This window comes from Leptinotarsa decemlineata, unplaced genomic scaffold (assembly GCF_025532065.1).
Source record: "Leptinotarsa decemlineata unplaced genomic scaffold, Ldec_3_MD MMD2_P_RNA_scaffold_9, whole genome shotgun sequence".
Taxonomy (NCBI): domain Eukaryota; kingdom Metazoa; phylum Arthropoda; class Insecta; order Coleoptera; family Chrysomelidae; genus Leptinotarsa; species Leptinotarsa decemlineata.
The window spans coordinates 2,031,240-2,054,071 of NW_027412536.1; the positions used below are offsets into that span (position 1 = coordinate 2,031,240).

Sequence of the window (22,832 nt, forward strand, 5' to 3'; positions counted from 1 at the left end):
TTTCATCGACAGCAAGTCTTTTATTTTTCATTTCAACCAATCATGTCAAATTCATATAAATATTTTATCTGGAAACCTCTATGAACATTAAATTCGATTATTGCTCAAAAATGGAGAATATCGATATTTTTTTGACTTTGTCAAAGTTAGATCTTTTTTTGTAATGAGTTAAAAAGTCATGTAAAATAGCGGAATTGTCCTAACAGCAAATGCCATGACATGATCAAAATTCGATTTGTTCATAATATAAATTTAACAATTGTTTTCCTTAAATAGAGGGAACATCGAGAAAAATATTTCAAAGAACTAGGCCTTGAGATTCGCTATTTGAAGTGGGGTTTTCAATTTGGATATTGATCTAAATGAATCGTAGGATTTTTCAAGGTTTATGGGAATTCACCAGAATGACATTTCCAAAAGAAAACTGTAGATTATTTTTGAGATTGAGCTGTCTAGTAATCCGCATTTCATCAATATCAAAAACAGGTCACGGCTTTTGAAAAATTTAAACACATTCTACGTTCTTTAAACATTTACTTTTCAAAATTTCTGCATCTAGCTTAGATATTATCAAGAAGTCGTCAAGATAAGTAGCGTAATGTTCTATACCTGTGACATATTCCAGATGATTGAGATGAAACAAAATTCAGCCTAATATAGGTCTTTGGGAAACGTCATCAGCATCAGAGTATTCACAGAAATTTTATAGAAACTGTTTGCGATTGTTTAAAAATAAAGAGATATTTTTGAGTAGTTAGTATCCCTCGTGAGCCATATATTTTCAAAATTGATTAAAGTTTCGCATGACTGACACAGTAGAAAACTTCATGGATATCGCAAAGTATAGCAGCATTTTTATACAATTAACTGTTACTTGTCATAAATGTATTTTGTGTACATAACATGATTGATGAAGTATCTATCTATTTTACAGCATTTAAGTGCAGCAATCATTTTCATAACGAATATGTTGGAAAAGCCAAGTTAATCTGAAAGCTGTTCTATATTGTCAGCGATCGAAAAATTAAACCCAATAACTCAAGTATTTCAAAGGTCAGTTTTTTATGTTAACAAAAATCCAAATCGGTTGAACAACGGGGTGAAAGATTGATTTTATAGTTCGCCTCACCATATACAGGGCTTTTCATGATGAGCGTTAATTAGCCGTTAATGATAAACTATTTAACGGATCAACCTGAAAATTTCACAGTATGCATAAATCAATATGACCTACACGCCTAAAATATTTCAGACGAAGCAGCGTTGTCGCTTCTACTATAAAGTAGCGGCTTCTTTGATTTTTCAAATGGAACACACTGTATATAATATCATATTATGATTCATTATCACTTTGTCAACAAATTCATATACTATTTCCCTATACCTATCTATCACCGTTTGAAAGATATAAATTAATTTCGATATTTTTTTACCAAACATGAACTTTCATAAACGCTGATAATCTTGAACTCTCTTGCACTAAAACGATCAAATTTGAAATGGAGTGGAGTGATACTATGAGGATCTTCACTACAAGTCATATTTTCATTTGCCTCATACAGGGTCTTCAAAAAATGCAGATACTTTGATCTCATGAAAAAATGAGTGGAACTCAATATTTTCAAATGGAACACCCTGTATATTTCAACATTTTTGAGCTCTACATCCAATTTTAGATTAACTTTGTTCAGATAATACTATTCCTATTTTGAACCGTTTTCGAGATAAAATGTTTCAAACTGAAACTGACGTGGTTTTCTTGCTCGTTTTTTGGAATTCATCACTTATTTTGGATATTCAACTTTTTTTTTATACTTAGTAATATTTCTTTTTGATTCAGTTTTTTAACTGTCTCAGATCAGTCAATTCGAAATTGGTATGTACCTACCTTAGAAAAAGTTACAATTTGTATACATTGAGGTATTGGTCTCTAACGTACAACAGTACACATTAATATTTTTTAATAGTGTGCTTTGGAAAAATAAATAAACCAATCATTTAACGTCAGATTTTCGTTGGTGGTTTTGACTGATTGTGATAAATTATAATAGAATAATGTCAAGATTAGGTTACAGTAATGAAGATTTCTTGAATTTATTAATAATTTATGGTGAGTGCAATAGAATTGCAAGTAGAACATGCCGAGTATTTCATGAAAGATATCCACAACTTCCGAAGCCGAATAATAACGTGATAAATCGACTACTAAAAAACTGTAGGTTGAATGGAACCTTCCGTCCAAAAATCATTCGTTAGAAGACTAAAGTGGATGATGATGACAATGGTATAACAGTTTTGGGATACTTTCATGCATTTCCAAATGCTTCTCTGCACGAGGCTGAAAGAGAGATAGGTATACCCTACGTGACAATTTGTCGAATTCTTAATAAGCATAAATGGCATCCCCATAAGTTCTACTGTGTCCAACATTTGAAAGAGACTGATTTACCTCGTAGAGTGGAATTCTTTGAATGGTTACTTGTCAAGACTCAAGAGGATGAACATTTCCTTGACAATATCATATGGACAGATGAGGCCAAGTTCATAAAAAATGGAGTTTTCAATAGACACAACAGTCATTATTGGGCGACAGAAAATCCCCATGTTGTCCGCCAAAGGGGTTTTCAAGAAAGATGGCAATTCAATGTATTTTTTTCCATAAAGAATAAGTCAATTTTTCATATCGAGTTTTATGATGATAATTTGAATGCATCAAAATATGAAGATTTACTGAGGAATGGAATTCAAATGATTTTAAATAATAGACCAGGAAGAGAACGTGTATGGTACCAAATGGATGGTGCTCCACCCCATAATTCTCATTCAGTCAGCGAAGCTTTAACCGAAATCTTCGAAGACAGATGGATTGGTAATAATGGACCTTTTCGTTGGCCTCCTAGAACACCAGATGGCAATCCATTTGATTAGATTATTTCGTGTGGGGTTTCATTAAAAGTATGGTTTACTGTACTCCAATAACAACAATGGAAGACATGAAATCGAGAGTTACAACTGCTTTCAATAGTTTGACTCCAGACTTGATCAGAAGCGCTACACATGACAATCTTTCGAGGAGATTATATGTTTGTTTAAGTAAAGGTGGAGATGTGTTTGAACATATTCTGAAATACACTGACGATTAAATTAACTCATTAATTTATGGGTTTATTATTTTCAGTTCGTGTTTCAGCGTTAATAAAACTATTGTTTGAAGAGAAGTTTTATTCGATGGTTGTGGAGTATTTTAATAATTATCTTTTCATTGTATTAGCTGTGACTGATTGAGAAACATCAAACGAAATCTGTTTTACAAAAATGAGTGATGAACAAGGGAACCATGTCAATTTCCGTTTGAAACAGTTTATCTCGAAAACGGTTCAAATTAGAAATAGTATTATCTGAACAAAGTTAATCTAAAATTGGATGTAGAGCTCAAAAATGTTGAAATATACAGGATGTTCCATTTGAAAAAATTGAGTTCCACTCATTTTTTCTTGAAATCAAAGTATCTGCATTTTTTGAAGACCCTGTATGAGGCAAATGAAAATATGACTCGTAGTGAAGATCCTCATAGTATCACTCCACTTTATTTCAAATTTGATCGTTTTAGTGCAAGAGAGTTCAAGATTATCAGCATTTATAAAAGTTCATGTTTGGTAAAAAAATATGGAGATTAATTTATATCTTCTAAACGGTAATAGATAGGTATAGGCGTGTAGGTCATATTGACTTATGCATATTGTGGAATTTTCAGGTTGATCCGTTGAATAGTTTGCCAGAAACGGCTAATTAACGCTCGTCATGAAAAGCCCTGTATTTATATTTTGGTTTTATATAAGGTTGCCGTTGCAGTTGACGTAAATTGATGCAAATTTAACAATACCTTCCAGTTATTCAATAATAGTGCCCATCAACGAACAGTATATTTCAGTTTCCCAAAACTCCATTGCAATAACAAGTACATTTGATACTCTAATTTTGTCAACACAAGCCACACATATCATTCATTGTTTTTTCTGTTATCTTCATTTGATTTTTCATATCGTAAACTAATAATAAACATTCAATGAGGATAAATCTCAAACATAACCTGCATTAGAATGAAGATGTTTCAGTATCAGTAACGTGACCAGAACAGAATAAGTATTTTCTCGACCTATTAGAACTTTTTTTCACTCACAATAATTTTAATTGTTTGCTATAGGTGTCGATGTCAACAGGAAGTACTAATCTATTGGAATTTATTGGACAATATTTCACGTATGGAAAAAGCTATTTTGAGATTAAATGTTACCACGTATCCCCTGTGTCTTTACCATTTGCGGTAATAGTTTATATTTCAACATGGCTATTTTCGAGAAACACTAGTTTATCTTGCGGGCACTACTTCCTTTGGTTATCTGATAGAGGATGATTCAGGATTGATGATTGTTTGGTACAAAATGGAACACATGAAATTTTTGTTTTTTTAACATTATCTTACAGAAAACGATTAGACTCCCTTTTTTGATACCTTTGAATGTATAAATTACTAAAGCGCACCAATTCCTTTCCGTAGTTTTTAAAAGTCTTTGGATCTGAAAATTGTCATCATTATTAATTTCAATTCAAAACCATTTACTGTTCTTTATTATTATATATATGGCCGTTGCTTCCCTCTCGGGCGCATTTGGCCATGCTCCTCCTATCAATAGTTGACATGAGCTTCATTGGGGGGCTCAGCAGTCTTGCTCGACGCAATTCTCCCACCCTACATTTTTTGTTCATTTTAAAACACACTTCATTATTTTGTAAGTCGCCTTGTCCTCAGCAGACCTTTGGGTTTTTTATCCTAACCACCACGACTTGGATACCGGCGTGAACGAAGGGGGCCCTCGCTTCACTTTTTGCTTAACTTTTTCACGTTACATTACTTTCCACAATGGACAAATATCTACAACACATCAAGAAGTGGCAAAATTGGAAGAGGTTACTCTGATACGCCTTTTTCTATCCATCTCTGACTTGAACTTTGTTCCCGTGTGACCTTTTCTAGATCCGCTATTTCAGAAACGGATAAATTCATTATATCAAGCAGATACTCACATTAAGTATATTTTCTACTCCTTTCTTGATAAATGAATTCATAAAAAGCACACGTGCTCATACAATAGAACACTTTCGCTTTTTAAAAGTCGTCACATCAAAAGACGGCATTGAACCAGCAATTCAAACCGACTCTAATTATGAATTATATAGATCAAGATGATAATTGATCACAAGACCGAGCACAGCACACTTGATATACTTGAGATTGGCAACATTGTTATCATTGTTTATCTTGTATTTGTTACCTCGACATTTTGTAAATACGGAATGGCACTCCCTGAAACTTTGATATTCATTATCTGCAAGATAAAACCCGCAATGTAATGATGTGAGCTATTTTCGTATCGGCCTAAACAAAACTGAAGACTGTGCTCGAAAGGATTGAGATCGAGACCGAGATATAGTCCATACCGCGGAAATATGTAAAACAAAGTTATACAAGGTCAAAGTTATTGCAATATGAAATATGTGTCCATAATTTCAGTGACTTTTGAATTCTGATAAATGATTAATTTTACCAGATGGCCACGTTTTGAGAACCGGGCTATTTAGGGTTACTATGCTCGACTGATATTTTGCACATTCATACCGAAAATTATACGATGATTAGTGGAACTCGACAAAAGAGTCACAATTGTGCGAAATGGGGAATGTTTTCTTTTGTTGAATTCGCTTTAGGCGAGAGGTCTCAATTGCCGTTAAATATATATACTGGGTGTTAACGAATCTATTAGACAAGTCATAACTTGTAGACTATCAGTTGTATCAAAATGAATGTATCAGTTTTCATATAATTCTCACTTTTCAGTCATTTTCGGTTTCACCGAATAAGATAAATCAGCAAAATTGTATTGATGTGTCTATCTATTATTTTTCAAATGGCGACCATTTTTTGACAAGCACTTTTCGAAAAAAGGATTTTTTAACGAATCTAACGATACTAAATCATTTGCGATTGGATTACAAATAAGAACATAAATTAAATATTACTACGGAAAATACTTGATGATAATTTACCTATTTACTTTTGTGAAGTGTGTCATGGATAGCCATGATGCATAATATTTTGTAATAATTTCCGTCAAGTCTTCTTTGGAGAACAAAACACTCACTTAGGTTATGACAGTGACATATGATCAGAAAAATTTTAGTTTAATTTTCTGTCAAACTAATGTATACTCAAAGTGAAAAAGTGGATATGTTGTTATTGTTTGGATAATGCCACAGAAATTCAAGGAATGCTACTGAGTTATATGCTCAGAGAAATCACAATCGACAACATCCATCCCATCAGTATTTTCCGTACCTTGATAATCGTTTTAAGCAAGATAGAAATTGAGAGGCAGAACAGAGGTTTAATGAAGAGACTAAAATTAACATTCTTGCTATGGTTGAGGTTGACAAAACGGTTTTTTTAAGAGAAATTTGTCTAAAAATGCAGATAGGTAACGAATCAGCAAGAAAAATATACCGATACCGATACTTGATGAAAAATCCATATAAATTTGTAAAATAATAAGTTACTTTTAAATAACAACTCTTTTATGTTCTAACAGTCTAACATATTACCTATTTGTATAACAGTACTTTCAGCTATTTAATTTATTTCATATAGTTAATGAATTTATACTTGACCTTCTCAGGTAAATTCATTCATTAGAAAGTAGGCATACAAGTAGGTAATATGTTAAAGTATAAAATAGTTGTAATTTAGAAGTAACATATTTTTTCAGTCAATAAACTGTATTAATTAGTTTTAAGAAAAATACTGAAAAAGTACTGATATCGAGCATTTGAATATCAGTTACATCAACATTTGTATGCCGACGATGGCGATAGACGAGTAGTGTTTTAATTGTGTGCTTCAAAATCATAGAGTTAATCCAAATTTCATTAAATTTATTCTATTTTCTGAATAATGTCTTGTTTAATGAGCAAAATTCTCGGTACTCGGCCCAACAAAATCAACATGCAATGAGAGAGGGCAAATTTCAAGAAACGTTTGACGTCAGTGTCTGGACTGATATCGTTAAAAACGGAATAATTGGACCAATATTGTTTCAAGATCAGTTAACATAGGTTAGGTAGTTGGGTTTTCTACAAAATGAAATCGATGATCATCTTAATAATCTACTACTATGACTATAACTCATAGCTAGTAATTTTGACATAATTTGTAACATATGGTAGATATCATTTCGCGAATACTCTTCACACCGTTCGATATCATTTCTGGATTTTCTGGAATGACATCGAACCAGCGACAGGCCGGATATACATTGTCATAATAGTCGGTATAAAGATGAAATCAATTAACCCTTTTCAAGATTGTCGATAAAAAAATCCACTTTATATGTGGATCAATTTCCACAACAAAATATGTGAGCTCTAAACAAAATTTAAAGAAAACGGTAACTCAAAAAAGCTACCACTCAGTATAACAATTAAAGGAACCAACATATCAAAATTTAAATTATTTTGTTTGAATCACATGTTTTTAACATGCCTTCAAAATACTTTTATTTTTTTATTTTTCTATATTGATTTGGAAACTTGTGATTTTGACGTTTTCCCATAATGTTTGATGTCTTCTTGTATAATTGTTTTGTATCATAATATTCAGAAAAAATGAAATATCTGTCTACCTCATTCATAAGATTATTGGTACTTAAAGCGCGTATACTCATGAGCTAATGCCCCGTAACGTAACATCGAACATGTTTAGCTCCTTCAGAGATGACAAAATTTCCTTCAGGAAGCATCTTGAGTTTTGACCGCTTCAACTATTTCCTAAAGTAATTAAACGAGGTTATAAAACCCCTTTGCAAACTATACAACAGACAAACATACGCGGTTTATATACACGGCCCAACTTGTAGCCGTACCTAAAGAACAGTCCTAGTAACAGTTAGGTACGCAAGTCATATGGTTATGGATAATAAGCAAGTTCCCCATCTTTACTAGGCGTAACTTGACATTACGTTACGGATCGTTTGTTGCAAATTGATATGCACGTTAATGTAACCAGTAACTTATTGAGGAATCGTTACTATCAATTACCACATACTATAAGGAACCGGTCTTTTTATGTGCACAACCATTAGTTGGTTGCTCAGTGGAATTAGTTGGGTGCTAATTATTTATTTTCCACATGTTCTTTTAGTCCTCTAGGGTTGCTCCAGCTTGCTGCTAGTTAGGTAGGCGTCAGCTCAGAATCAGCTTCATATCATTATTTTTTTTCTAGATTTATCTCATCTCATTCGTCGTCTTTCCTAACCTACCTCACAGTTGTATCATGTTTCATCTCTCTGCAGTGTAACTTATATTCGATGATGACATTTTTGTTTTCCAACTTCTACGAACTTTAGCTTTCCGTGTGTGTAAGGTGTACTTCCAAAGTCTTTTAACCCCTGGCCACATATCCTTCCGGCTTTTTTGAATTTCATAATGTTTCGAAGAGCACTGTAGATTTTTACAACGAAAAATTCCCCAACAGGTATGTGTGGAAGTGTTCGAGGAACACCAGGGTTGGAAGCTTCTTGCTGGTTTCTCTTCTGATATCTCGAATGAAACTTGTCGTTTAGGAGGTATAAGAATTCTTCTATGTATAAAACACGACATCAATTTTTTTCTGATTTGGCTTATTGCAATGGTTGTGATGGATTTTCTTCATTACGGAGCTTATGTCAACTTCAGGCCAATGTCTGTTTTATCAGCTTTTTGGAGTGATCAATGTTTTAAAGATATTTCCTGGTGAAGTCCAGGTACTTGTCGATTAATCATTTTCCAGGTAGATTGGTGGTGGATGGATTATCAAATCATTTTATTACTGTTCCATGTGAGTTTCTGTATACGTTCCTGTATGTTTACCACTTTTCAATCCTCTCACCATCATGTGAGAAAGAATAAAAAATTGCATTTCAACTGAATAAAGAAATAAAGTATAATAAAAAAAAAATTCATCTGAATTACATAATAATCACCCATATACTAGTTATTGATGTAAAATGACTTGAAGACTTCATTAGAAATAAATGAACAGGAATATCTAATGTATCAAAATTATTGTATTACTCAATAAAACGTTTATGATAAGTACCGCCTGAACTTGTTCTTTCTAGAATTAAATTTTTGCTCTTTGAATGTTGGATCTTTCCATATCATACTTTGCTATCAGGTTGGTGCTATCAGGTCTATAAATGACCAATTTATAAGTGACGATGAGAGTACATACCTATTGACTTTGAACACTGGTATATATATTTTTTATTATGCAGCAATAAAAAGGACAATGACTGGTGTTGAACTGTTGAACTGACATATTTGTTAAGGTGCGTATTCACCAAAAAAGCGAGTACGAGCGAACAAGAGTGAACGAGAATTCTGCATCAATAATCAATAATGAGCGAACACGAGTAAAGATACACGAATGCTTGCTCATGCTCGCTCGTGCTCGCTTTTTTGGTGAATACGCACCTTCAGACATATTTACCGCGCACGCACTGCTCGCACAAAGTAGATGGATCAACTACAACTACGAAATTGAAGATATTCGCTCTGGTGTCGACGAGACATCAATATATCGAGCAAACATGAGCGAACACGAGCAAACATACACGAATGCTCGCTCGTGCTCGCTTTTTTGGTGAATACGCACCTTTACACAAATTATCTTTCACTTTATGACAAACTTAATTAATCGCAATTTTGAGTTGGCTTATTGCACACATTATTGATCAGTTCAGTTCCTGGTGCCAAAGAAATGAACTTCTAAATACTTCAAAATCGATCAGTTAACTTCCACTTCAGAAGAAATATTCCAAATGATCGATGCTCTAACTATATTATTCAAACTTCTGAAGAAATAAAATTTTTAGAGACCTAACCAGACGCCAATCTAAATTGTTTGTTTGTTTGTTTGTTTACTGATTCATTATAATATGCTTAAAAATGCAGTGCTAAATGTGCGAGCTACGGACTAACGAGTATGTTAGAATACTTGTTCCTTGGTTATAGTTTATATAGTTTTTTCAGGAGATTTACGTGTTGTATGCAGTCAAAGGCACGACTGAGGTCACATAAAATCCCAGTGGAATTTTTGTCTGCTTCCACAGACTGTAAAAGATTCGAATAAATAGAGAAATAATTGCCATTGTAGTGGAATTATTCGATCGAAATCCGTGTTGGTTCGATGTTAAGATATTATTTATATTCAGAAAGTTATGTAAACATTCCAGCATTATGTATTGGAATACTTTTGAGAGTGCTGGAGAAACAGCAATAGGACGATAGTTTTCCAAATTATGAGAGTTTCCTTTTTTCAGGATTGGAGAAACTATAGGATGTTTTAGTCGTGAAGGAAACTGTCCTTGTTGATAGATATATATGTGACATAGGGGCGCTATGATGTAGGGTGCAATCCTTTTAATTATATGCCCAGAGATGCCACCTGGTCCACACGAACTTTTATTTTTGATTTTTTTCCTGATAACCTTCAGGATATCATCTTCACTGACATATGTTATGAACATACTATTCTCAATACTCGGTAACAAATTAGTCCTCGTGTTCGTATTTACATTACCGTAGAGTAAGTTTTACTTATTTTGCATCACTTGCAATCTGAATAATCTGGAACATCGAAGAAAGGTTGGAAATTTGTCTCTCTTTTATAGATATTTTCACAGGAGGCGTTCAAGTGACTTGGCACATTTGATTCCACCAAGAGCGGTACATATCAGAAATACGCGACGGACTGTAGCTGCTCATTTGAGATTCAACTCTTCATTTGAAGAACTGCGTTTCTGTGGAATAAATTTCCTAAGAACGTTTTTCCAAATTAATTTAATCTGCAGCGATTGAAATCCATCGTGAATCTCTACTTTTGCACAGGCACGGCTCTTAGAGCACCCTAAGGATTCTTCTGTAGTGGTTGTGTTTTGTCCTTGAAAAAATTATTCAAGAAATTAATTTGTAAATAGATTTCATTATTTCCATGAAGTGAATGATTAACGAAAAATAAGCCCGTTCTAAATAGTAAATTCAAAGACCTTTCAACAAAATCTCCCTTTGCATCAGAAAAAAAAGTTGAAAACAACCTCATGGCGACGATGGATGCCACACTATTGTTTTCTTACATTAAAATATACTAAGCATTTATTTATGAAATATATAGGCTAGTACCTGATAATAATTTTACATTTGCGATACCATTTGTTACTGGAATGAATAGAATAGTTCAAATGAACACAAGTGAGTTTTCATCAGATGCTACGTTTCAGCAAGATGGGATATCTTCTCATTATGCTCGGCTGGCTCGAGTGTGTCTGATGAACAATTATCCAAATCGGTGGATAAGCAGAAGTGGTTTCTTAGAATGCCCCACTGGATCATCTAATACGACTCTATTAGATTATTTTTGCAGAGATGAATGAAATTTACGGTATATGTTACACAGATATAGTCTGTTCCAAAAAAAGTTATTTGTCCTATCAAACTAGTTAACAAACTATTAAAAAAATCCCCTTTTCACTAAAAAAATGAGTTGATAACGTCTCCTCGGCGACTACTGACGTCACAAACTGAGTCTACCAAAAGCTTTGATTAGGTCACTAAATGTGATACAAGTTAATTTCCGCAGATATTAGTAGAGTAGTAATGCTGGTTCTGATCCCCCTTGACCTTGAATGACGCCATACGAACTTGAGCTACGTACACGTCATATTATTTTGAAGTGTTAATGCCGGTTCTCCCCTACCACTCGACCTTGAATGACGTCACACGACACCGAGCTATGTGCATGTCATATGTTTTAAAAAACCTTAAACGACCTTAAGCTATGAGCTCGTCATATGACCTTGAAGTACTAATGCCGTTTAGGATTTTCCATACACCACTTGATCTTGACCTCGAATGGCGTCACACGACCTTGAGCTATGAGCACGTCATATGACCTTGAAGTGCTAATGAAAGTTCTGAACATCCCCCCACCACTTGACCTTAAGCTATGACCACGTCATATGACCTTGGACACCGAGGGTTCGACCTTGACGATCGATTTTTGTCCTTGATATATGACCTTCAGCTACGATCACATCATATGATTTCAAATTTATAGAAGGTGTATGATAATTTCTATAAAAGCACAGAGTTTCATACTTTCACACTTTCACATTCAGTTTACATAAACTCCAAGTATTCGAATAGGTGTTGACTATTTGTTGAGTTATGAGGTGAAAGCAAGAAGGATCTACCAATCCAAGCAATGAGTGTTGTCGTCGTCATTGTCATAGATGTGAACATATTTTCTATTATTAAACTGTATTTTCACTATTTTTTTTTAAATGGATAATTCAACTAACTGGAAGTTTAATTAAGAGCAGAGATTGTTATTGATAAGGGTTATGAAATTGAAAAAAATGTCTATACTTTCTACATGATATGGTAAATCCACCCAATTAATGGTTTCCAAAACGTGCCACAGATAAATTCACAGAAGACATTATTCGCGAAGTGCATTCATCCAAAGCCGAATTCATTTTTACATATATGGTCAAAGTTCTCAGGATTATTCTGGTGCCATGATTCCATTGGTAAAATTCAATATTTTAAATTGAAGGTATTGAGTATGTCTTCATTATCTTTTTAAATAGTGAAAATATGCATATTTATATGAAATATGTATTAACTCTCTGGCTTCAAACAAGGTCAAATTTCAAGTGAGTGTTTTTTTCTATTCACAACATAACTTTCAAACTAATGAATCCAATTTGAGTATTTTCAGATCTGCTCCTTCTATTACAAATATGTGGATGCAATATGCAGCCGAAGATTGGCCGAAAGCAGTAGATTTGGATTTTGGTGAGACACTGTGTCATAAATATTTGTGTGGAAGCAGAAATTTAGATGAGTTATGTGAGCTAATAATTGAAGCATACTTGAAATATCTCCTTTACGACAAATGCGCCTACCTACCGCTGAATATCATAGAAAAATATCAATTTGACCACGGAGTCCCTGCCCACTACAGGAAGAATATTTAAATGATGGTGTTGTGCATATTGGAAATATGTTGTATATGTAATAAATGTTTTTCACTAGTTCGGACTTCCATTGTCTACTATATAAAATGATTTGAAATCCCTGAAACAAGTAAAAACGAATAATTAAAAAAAAATAGTTGAAAATAACAATTATATTAAGCAACAATAAACCTGAAATGAAATGATAGTGAAATAACCTACAAGTAAAAATATAATAATTGAATAAATAAAAATTAAAGGAATGCAAAAAAGAAAATAATAAAAATAAAGTGTAGAGATTCCAAGTCACGTTAGTTCACGACGTTTCGATTGTTGGTATCTACAATCGTCTTCGGGTGACGATTGTAGATACCAACAATCGAAACGTCGTGAACTAACGTGACTTGGAATCTCTACACTTTATTTTTATTATTTTCTTTTTTGCATTCCTTTAATTTTTATTTATTCAATTATTATATTTTTACTTGTAGGTTATTTCACTATCATTTCATTTCAGGTTTATTGTTGCTTAATATAATTGTTATTTTCAACTATTCTTTTTTAATTATTCTTTTTTACTTGTTTCAGGGATTTCAAATCATTTTATATAGTAGACAATGGAAGTCCGAACTAGTGAAATTCATCACGAAACATTGTCAATCACCTTCAAACAAACGTAATAAATGTTTGTATATATTTATGATTGTTTGATGAATATAAGACCGAAAAAATTATTACATATTTCATTATTTATGAATATCAAATATTTCATGGTGATTTACATGTCAATCTTATTACAATCCAGTCTGAATAGAGTCATTAAGGGTATTATAAGATAAAACAGCATCATGGAGGATGAGTGCATATATTTTGCTGTTGCTGGAAACTTCACCTTGATGTCGACACTGGATGACTTCATAGCATCGGGTGGGAGCAGTCGATGATGAATAGTGGATTGTTGCGAAAGTTATCAATATCCATCATCGGTTCAATTATACCTTTATCGTAGTAGCTTCATTGGAAGTTTTCATATGCATAGTAGGCTGATAAATTCAACTTTTTTAACGATCTTAATTTTTTGTAATATGGTGAACAATACGGTTTAAATGTATGCTCATAAAGACTAATGAGGAAATGATCAAACATGGGCTCCTGGATTACCTCCAATTTACGACTTGTGATGGTGGTCGCCATCTTACGTTATTACTATTTTTTATATCGCACCTTCAAGCCAATGGATTTGAGAAAGTTTAGGCTACTAGCGCTTATTCTATAGAATAGACTTTTAGATTTTCTCTTCTTCAAATGCACATGATCATAGTCCCCACCAACTGCATTATGTTGATTTGACTGCTACTGCTTCTGCAACCGCTGAAGCAATAAAAACTGAGTCACAATTTCATCAACTAACTCTTCATACTAATTTTTTCACTAATAAAATTGAACATCGCTCACCATCGTTTTTGCTCAGTTGTCTGAATGAATATCAAAGGTTTTTTTAAATCTAATTCTCCTCTAATCTTTGAGATGTAAAAACCATTATATCCACGATTAACACATTCCCTGCCACGTTGGTCCCATGGGACCAACACTAGTATTGCATTAATGGGCAACGTTGGTCCCATGGGACCAACATCTTTTTGAATGCTTGTTAGGCTGTTGGTCCATATTTATGTGCATTATCTTACATTACAGGACCAATGTGGCCTAGAAGGCATATTCTGTAAGAATAGTTTATTTATTATTTGGAAATTGTAATTTGTGGTCCCAGTTATTTTATAGAAGGTGATAAAAATAAAAAACTAAAATTCTTAGTTAAATGTATTTATAAACTGTCGTATTAACGACGTAATAAGTACATAAAAAATTATTTGTGAACTTCACTAAAACAGTCTATGCAAAAATGTGGCTCATTTTTACATGTTTCACAATATGTGTCTACTTTTTTGGTTTTGTTCATGGCATATTTTCGTCCGTGTGTTTCAGAATTTTTTTTGTAGCAGTTCCTGCACATTTTTCTTCTGCTATGCTTATTTCCCTCTTTCTTCACTTTAATAACGTGGTTTGCTCTACATGTTGAAGTCTGAGTAGCACAGTCGTTAGTTTCCTTGGCTCTTATTAGGTGCTTGACCACTTCTTTTTTGAAATCTGTTATGGATATTGTGTTTTCTGTTACCAGTTTATATAAAATATAGGCATTTACTAAAGATGTAGTAAGGATAAGTTCAAATCCCACTTTTCGGAACCACTTTATACTTTTCCTTAGTGGATTTGAATAGGCCCCAAATTGATCTGATAAATCTACAGCTGTTGTAGTCTAGTACAACTTTAGGTTTCACTTTTGTTTGCTGATTGCATGGCACTTCCATCATTTCGTTTCCATGTTTTGTAGAAAGCATAAGAATGTTTCTCTTATCTTTCCAATTGATAATGGTAATGCCGTATTGATTTTCCATGGAACAAATTTCGCCACGTTTAACTTGGCATTTACAATTTCTTTGGGCAGACCTTTTCGGTTTTTTCGAATAGTACCAATTACATGTGTATTGGCGTCTAACATTCTTTTTGCCAAAGACAAACTTGTGTACCAGTTATCAATAATTAGTGTTCGTCCTTCATTTACTAAACCTTGAGTTAGATGCAATACAACTTTTTCAGGAGTAACAGTAGTGTCTTCTTTGCCTGCATATATTTTGATGTTGTATGTGTGTCCAAATCCAGAACAAAGTTTGAATAACTTTACCCCATACTTGTGTCTTTTTGTTTTGATATACTGACGAAACCCTAGTCTTCCTCTAAATGGTAGGAGAGTTTCGTCAACACAAATCAATTCATCAGGAACATACAACGACTGAAAATTTCCTTTCAAAATATCCAGTAGGGGCGTTATTTTATACAATTTGTCACTTTTATCTGCCTCTGTATTGTCAGCAAAATGAATCATCCGTAATAACAATTCAAATCGATTTCTCGACATTACCTTGGAAGCAAAATTATTACTGAACAGTTCATCTGTACTCCAGTAGTCATGCAGTGATGGTAGTTTTACTAATCCCATCCAAGCCACTAATCCGAGAAACTGTCTAATCTCAGACTTTGTGGTGGGAATCCAAGCATGCAAACGGGAGTTTGGTGTAGCATCCTCGGCTAAAACAAGTTGTGTCGCATAGTTGTTTGTCTCGTTGCAAATAAGGGATATTACTTTATCATCTACTACAGCATCAAAAAAGTTTCCTGGTGTGCAATTCGCCAACAGTGCTGCTACCTCTGGTTTCACTCCCGATGAAACAGAGAAAGGATCTATTGGCTTATAGTTGCCAATTGTGGGCCCCCATAATGAATCTTGGTTTGATTGTGAATCTTCTACAGCTGATGATGTCAAATTCAGCGAATCTCGCTCATTATTTGGCATTTCTTGAAACGGCGTCACTGGATTTGTTGATTTATTATCTACTGAACAACTTGTTGAAGGTGAGAGAGCTTCAACACCCTGAATACCTGATTTCACTCTTTTTGTTTGCTGTATAAATGTCTGTATATTTTCTACAGTTTCTGAATCTGATGACGTTTCTGATTCGGACTCATACTGAAATGATTCATCACTATCTTTGCTCTCAAACGGTTCCCAGTCATCTTCGTCTGACATTTCTCCAAAATTGTCTGCATATTTTTGTAACTGTTCGTTTGTCAGTTTACGTTTACGATGAGACATTCTGAAATAATAATATATATACCTATTTTAGAAATGATAACTTCAAAATAATATTTGGCACTTACATTATTTTACAATCCTGAACACAAAAACAGAAAAACAAGACTTATAATTGTTATACTACACACAGTTGCCACAGAATGATATAAAAATTTTAGGTTATGTCGTGCTGTGTGCTGTCTACATGAAGGGACCAACGGCGTGTACAGCCATCGAATTGCTTCTACCCGCCGCGTTGGTCCGATGGGACCAACGCATATTTATTTTTTTTTTTTGGAAAAAATAAAATAATTTTGACTAAATAACCAAATGGAAAGGCTTCTCATACAAAAAACTACGATATAATAACATTGGCCCATAGAGGCATACAATGTGAAAATATAGCTGGCAGGGAATGTGTTAACACAATCCGTACTCTCTTCAGGCTCTGCTAGAACTTAAAACGTTTATTTTCCATATCGAAGTTTCTCTCGGAAATCAATTTGAAGCCATCGCAAAACAGTGGTTGAAGTTACCTCACTTCTGCGACCAAACTCATAGATGCTCTCTTTACTCATTTTTTATGATACACTAATAACGGTCATCGACGTTGTAAGTCACTATATTTCACATATGATTGTTATACCTTTATCAATTTCAATTTGACTGTGATTTTTTCATCATTGAAATTGATCAGATTACCACTATAATCCAATATGCGTAGAGTGATATTTTCGAGGTACTGACGACCACCAGGCTGGATCTGTTTAAAATCTGCTTTTTCGTTAATCAGCTATCGCCCCCATACGAACGACAACTCTCAAAAGTTGAGAAACTTGTGCGAAATAAGGACTAACGAGGTCTTTCCTTTCAACGTGTGATTCCTAACACGGTTTGGCATATAAATAATATTTTGTGGTTGTTATTCCACAGAAATTGTGGAATAATCGTCGTTTTTTTTGGGGGGGGTCTATCCTAATGATACATTTCATTGCGTTTGACTAAATTTACATCATTCACTTCACAATAACAACAGAATATTTTTCTTATAGGTGAACCATCATTCACATCGGAATTACTGCGGTTGCCACTGGAATCATTGTAATGTTTTTGGCAGTACTGATACTTCAAGACATTAATATTATTTTGTGAGTTTTGTGGTAGCCTATCCCATACAGATACAATTCCATGTGATGCACACCCAAGCAAGTTGTTCTTCTCTCATGTTTCGTAAAGTGCGTACTCTGGATTAGGGTTCAATGAATGGCTCATTCTCTTGTTGCTCTCCCTGTCGTGCCCCCACACCATATTGTGTTGAATTGTTGTTTACGTCCATTCTTAAATGTTATAATATTGATAGGATTTGAACCCTTATAAAAATAGTTAATACATTCTTTGGGAGGAAGTAAATCACCAAAACTATCGAAATATTTCACCGAAGTGTCCCTTTTTCTGCATGCTACCCAATCGTTACGCATATACACCTCCCCAAAATATGGAATCATCATTTCCTTAACGTGATAGATGAGTTCGATGTTGAAACGAGCTCTTTGAGGTAAGAGATCTATAAGTTTTTTTAATTTTGAGGTTTTAGATAACAGTCCTAATCCTTCACGATAAAGTTTCAAGTAGTTGCAACTTCTTTGTTCACCTAGAGCAATTGCCTCCATGTGTTTATTATGTCGATTTGCCTTACTCAACTGCTCTCTACTCGCTCTTGCTGCTTGAATTGCTTTCGTTATGCCAGATGTAGCACCGGCTGAACCACCTAGCACTGATAAATCAGCAAAAATTGGAATGAGTGATAATATTCCACAAATTTTTGGAATTGGTATAATTCGGGGTGTGCGAATTTTTTTTTCCCGCCTGTGGTATTCGTATATGAATACTGAAACGGAAAATTTACAAATGGGTGTGACTGATGTGGAGTTCATTAATGAGAAAATTGCATTAGAAAAATGGTAAAACTATTGCCACTCATCTGGGAACTCCAAAACAATGAATATCATTCAGCTCGAAATTTCATAAACTGAGGTTGAGTATTACCGCATATTAATGATGTCAAATGACTTGATGAATTCTGACTTCGAGTGGTTTTTTTATAGGAATGTGACTTATATTCGTCAGACATATACGGTTTTAACTGAATGACTTAAGTTTTATAATATTTATCACTATTCACTTTCATTATATTTCCTGCACCCAAAAAAGTATAGAAATGAATGTTATCAATATTTCAACTCTCCGGCATGGAGAAATTCACTCGATTCATTGTAGGTTGACTATGGAAAAAATAATAGTGTGAGTTTTGGAATGTTCAATAATTATTTATACCAACAAGATTTTGAAATATATGCTTTCAAACGTACCAAATATTTTTCAAAGAAAAGATTAAATGTATGTGAATCGTTGAAAAAAAACATTTCAATTCCTATTCATTTACTTCAGGTTATCGAAACTGAATTTGAAAGCAAGAAATTTCGTACTCCGTGGAATTGTCAGAAAGGAGGGGTCAAAGTTACACCTTCTATACATTGAAGCTAATGTATCAAGGACAAATTCGATCGTCGAGGCCAAACTCCGTGCCCAAGGCTATATGATTCAAGTTCCTTTAGGTTCTTCAAGGTCATATGACGTGCGCCCAGTTCAAGGTCGTGTGTCGTCATTTAAGGTCGAGTAGTAGTTGGGGTTTCGAACTTGGCACCCCACGTTCGAAGTCATCCCCAAGGACATGCTACGTGCGACTCAGGATAATGTGACGACACGAGGGGTGGTGGGTGTGAGGAGAACTCTCTCAAGCATACCAATTATGTTTCGCTCCGCTTCACAATATCCCCCCTAATATTTTCTAGTCAAATAGATTTCACCATTATAATATCAAAATGGTATTGAAATAATTTTCAGTGGGTCTCCTGGTGCACACATAAAGACCTTGTTGTTTTTGTTATGATCTTGAACAATATAGTAGGGTATGTGTGTGTGAAGGCGTGACCCTATGCAAGCTTTGCATACATGAAATGATCCACTCGAACTTTGCCACATAGATATTCATGTACCATTGGCCATGAGTACAGAGCATTCATATACGAGTGAAACCGCTATCGACAATTTCTACAACTATGAAGCATGAATGTCCTGAATCGAGTACATCGCACACCTTGCTGTCAAAGTGTCGAGAGCGGAACCTCTTTAAATTGTAATATAAGATATATTAAGCATTGAATATGTAGAATCAGTTAGTAAAGACACACCCGAAGAAGCCATTGTATGGCGAAACACGTGTTGCGTTTTTGTAAAATCTTTCAGTGAAAATCTCACAATAAAGTGTTTTTGAATACGATACTTAAGGGGATCATCGTGCATCCTCCCACCGCTGGCTCCTATTGCGGACCCAACGCTTTGATAGACTGAAACATAAGCACCAAATTCCTTATACAAACCATTCCCTCTCTACTCCAATCGATGTCGAGGACAAATTCCAAAGTCAAGGTCAAACTTCATATTCAAGGTTATATGACGTGCTCAAAGCTCAAGGTCGTTCAGGGTCTTCAGGTTCAAATGTCGTACATAGCTCAAGGTTATATGACGTCATTCAAGGCCAAGTGGCGGGGAAGGCTCAGAACCGCCATTAGCATTCCAAGGTTGTATGACGTGCTCATAGCTCTAAGTCGTTTAAGATTTTCAAGGGGATATGAAGTAGGACAAGGTCATGTGACGTCATTAAAGGTCGAGTGGCGGGGGAGGTTCAGAACCATTATTAACGATCCAAGATCATATGACGTGCTCATAGATCAAGTTCGTTTATTGTCTTGAAGGCCATATGACGTGCACATTGCTCAAGGTAGTGTGAAGTCATTCAAGGTCGAGTGGTGTGGGGAGGATCAGAACTGGCATTAGCACTCTACTGATATTCTGCATTATCTTCTGTACACTAATTTAATGGTAATATTTTGAGTAATCACCTAAGAGTTTCGTTTTGTGAGTTTTTTTAGTAGTCTGCAAAAATATCATCATTATATTAGGCCATTTTGGCGAGCAGGACATCTGCTAGAGTGTGACTGGGAATACGCACCCATACCTGGATTAGACAGTATAGTTCCATTCAGTTCATAGGACTATTCTTCTGAATAAATGGTATAGAATCAGATATTTTCACTTTAAATGGTTGCTGATTGTTGTGCCTAGAAAATAAATTATATTGATTACCTTGGCTCATTGTTACTTTTTTCACTACTGGGATTTTCACTAGTTTGCATTCAATCAACCTATAAGTCTCTTACTAGTAGTAATATCATACAAAATTGGGATCCTCGACTAACTTTAAAGCAGCTAACTTAAATCAGCATACCAGTCGAAAAAAATGTACCTATTTTCGCTGGTAATTCTTATCCCCTTATTATTTTTAATGTAATTTATTATTCCGTAAAATAACCATAAATCTAAGTAAACAACATTCATGACAGAACTTCAAAATATCCAACTGTTCTGAATGGAATGAAATCGTTTAGTATGCATATTCGTCAAACAACTTACACATTCTCTTACAAAGTATCATGCATATTTCTTGGTATGAATGTGATTGCGACTTGTTATTTTCATCATTACCTGCCACAGAATATTTGAATGAATCTCATATATTGGTTGGTGAAATAAACTACAGAAAATACTAATACAAACTATTTTATAACAGAGTCGGAACAATCAAACTTACAAAATATGATAATGCTAGAGTATTTATTTAAACTCGAAGGAACAAATCGACCGCTGGAAATACCTAATCAGTGCAACAATAAATTGCAAGTAATATTGAGCCTCGTACATTCTAATCTCATAAATGAAATAATAGCCCAGCCACAGGTGTTCACAAGAAACGATATCTCCATGAGCGTAGCGAAATTGCTTTTACACGTTCCGTTTGGTTTGAGATTTAATGAAAATTTTGAAGCAATTGAATTCACTATGAATTTTGCCCTGTTTTATAGGTTTCCTTGATAACAGTTGCCTTTAAATATTCATTTTGTAGAAAGCAAAAGCTTTCCTTATGAACATTCTATTTTGAATTACTGACACTTTAAATAACAACTGAAACTTAAAATGAATAGAGCTTATTATTTTTCAAACTCTTGCCAAATCAAGAGGTGTCTAATTTACTGGTAGTTTGTGTTCATTGTTGCGTAAGTAGATTCGCCTGTTGGTCTGGTGGTGTAAGACTTGTCACAATCTTAACATGGTATGTACTTCGTATACTCCTTGGGATTCCAGTGGTATTTCATCCTTCGGATTGGACCTCTGTAATCCGAAGAATCAGATACTACTGAAGTCCCAAGAAGTGTACGAAGTACCATGTCAAGACTGTGAAAAGATTTACATCTGCCAGACCAACAGGCGAATCAACACAAATTTGTAGTGAAATGACAAGTCACCTCATTTTCCCTCTTCCAACACATATTGGTGACAGAACACAACATCAATTCCGAGAACACAAAAACATTAGCAAGCAAAAAAATCTACTCTCGTAAAATCAGAGAGGCTTTCGAAATTGAAAAACCACCCTGTAGTATGAATAATAGGGATGACGCGCAAAGGTTACCAACAACATGGACATCCATCATATCACTCTATAAAATGAAACAGACCGCACAACCCCAAGAGCAAAATTCAGCACGGATAATTCAGGCATGAAGACAAACGTAGGTAGGCCAGCACAGGTAATCAGAGCAACTCACGTAGGGAAAACAACTCAGATGAGAGGTACCTGCCACGCCTATACATTAAGAAATAGAGCTTCAGAGAATCAGCCTAGTTCCAAACTCCAGACATTACCAGAAGATGGCAAATGCAACTATTTCGGAACGCCGTGAAAATGATCCTTTTGAGGATCAAAAACATAGAACATGGAATGTAACCCGGGAAAACAACCCATTCTTGGGTTTCTTCTTTTTCAGATCCTAATACAAACTCGACATCTTCTCTGTTCTTATCAGTTGGTTCAGCCATAAAATTACTGTACGGAACTGCACATTGTTTTAGTT

At 34.5% G+C, this 22,832-nt stretch overlaps 2 protein-coding genes across 10 annotated transcripts in view; one reads left to right on the forward strand and one right to left on the reverse strand.

Annotated features, from left to right (window-relative positions):
• The window catches only part of LOC111503295 (uncharacterized), a 60,890-nt gene extending 55,460 nt beyond the window's left edge, over positions 1 to 5,430 (reverse strand). For all 5 annotated transcript variants that reach the window (XR_012464348.1, XR_012464347.1, XR_012464346.1 and 2 more), the window contains exon 1: positions 5,086 to 5,430. The gene's annotated coding sequence lies outside the window, so the exon portion shown is untranslated. The remainder of the gene's footprint in view (positions 1 to 5,085) is intronic.
• The window catches only part of LOC111512194 (receptor-type guanylate cyclase Gyc76C), a 343,637-nt gene that overhangs the window by 58,096 nt on the left and 262,709 nt on the right, over positions 1 to 22,832 (forward strand). The gene's annotated exons all lie outside the window — the stretch shown is intronic.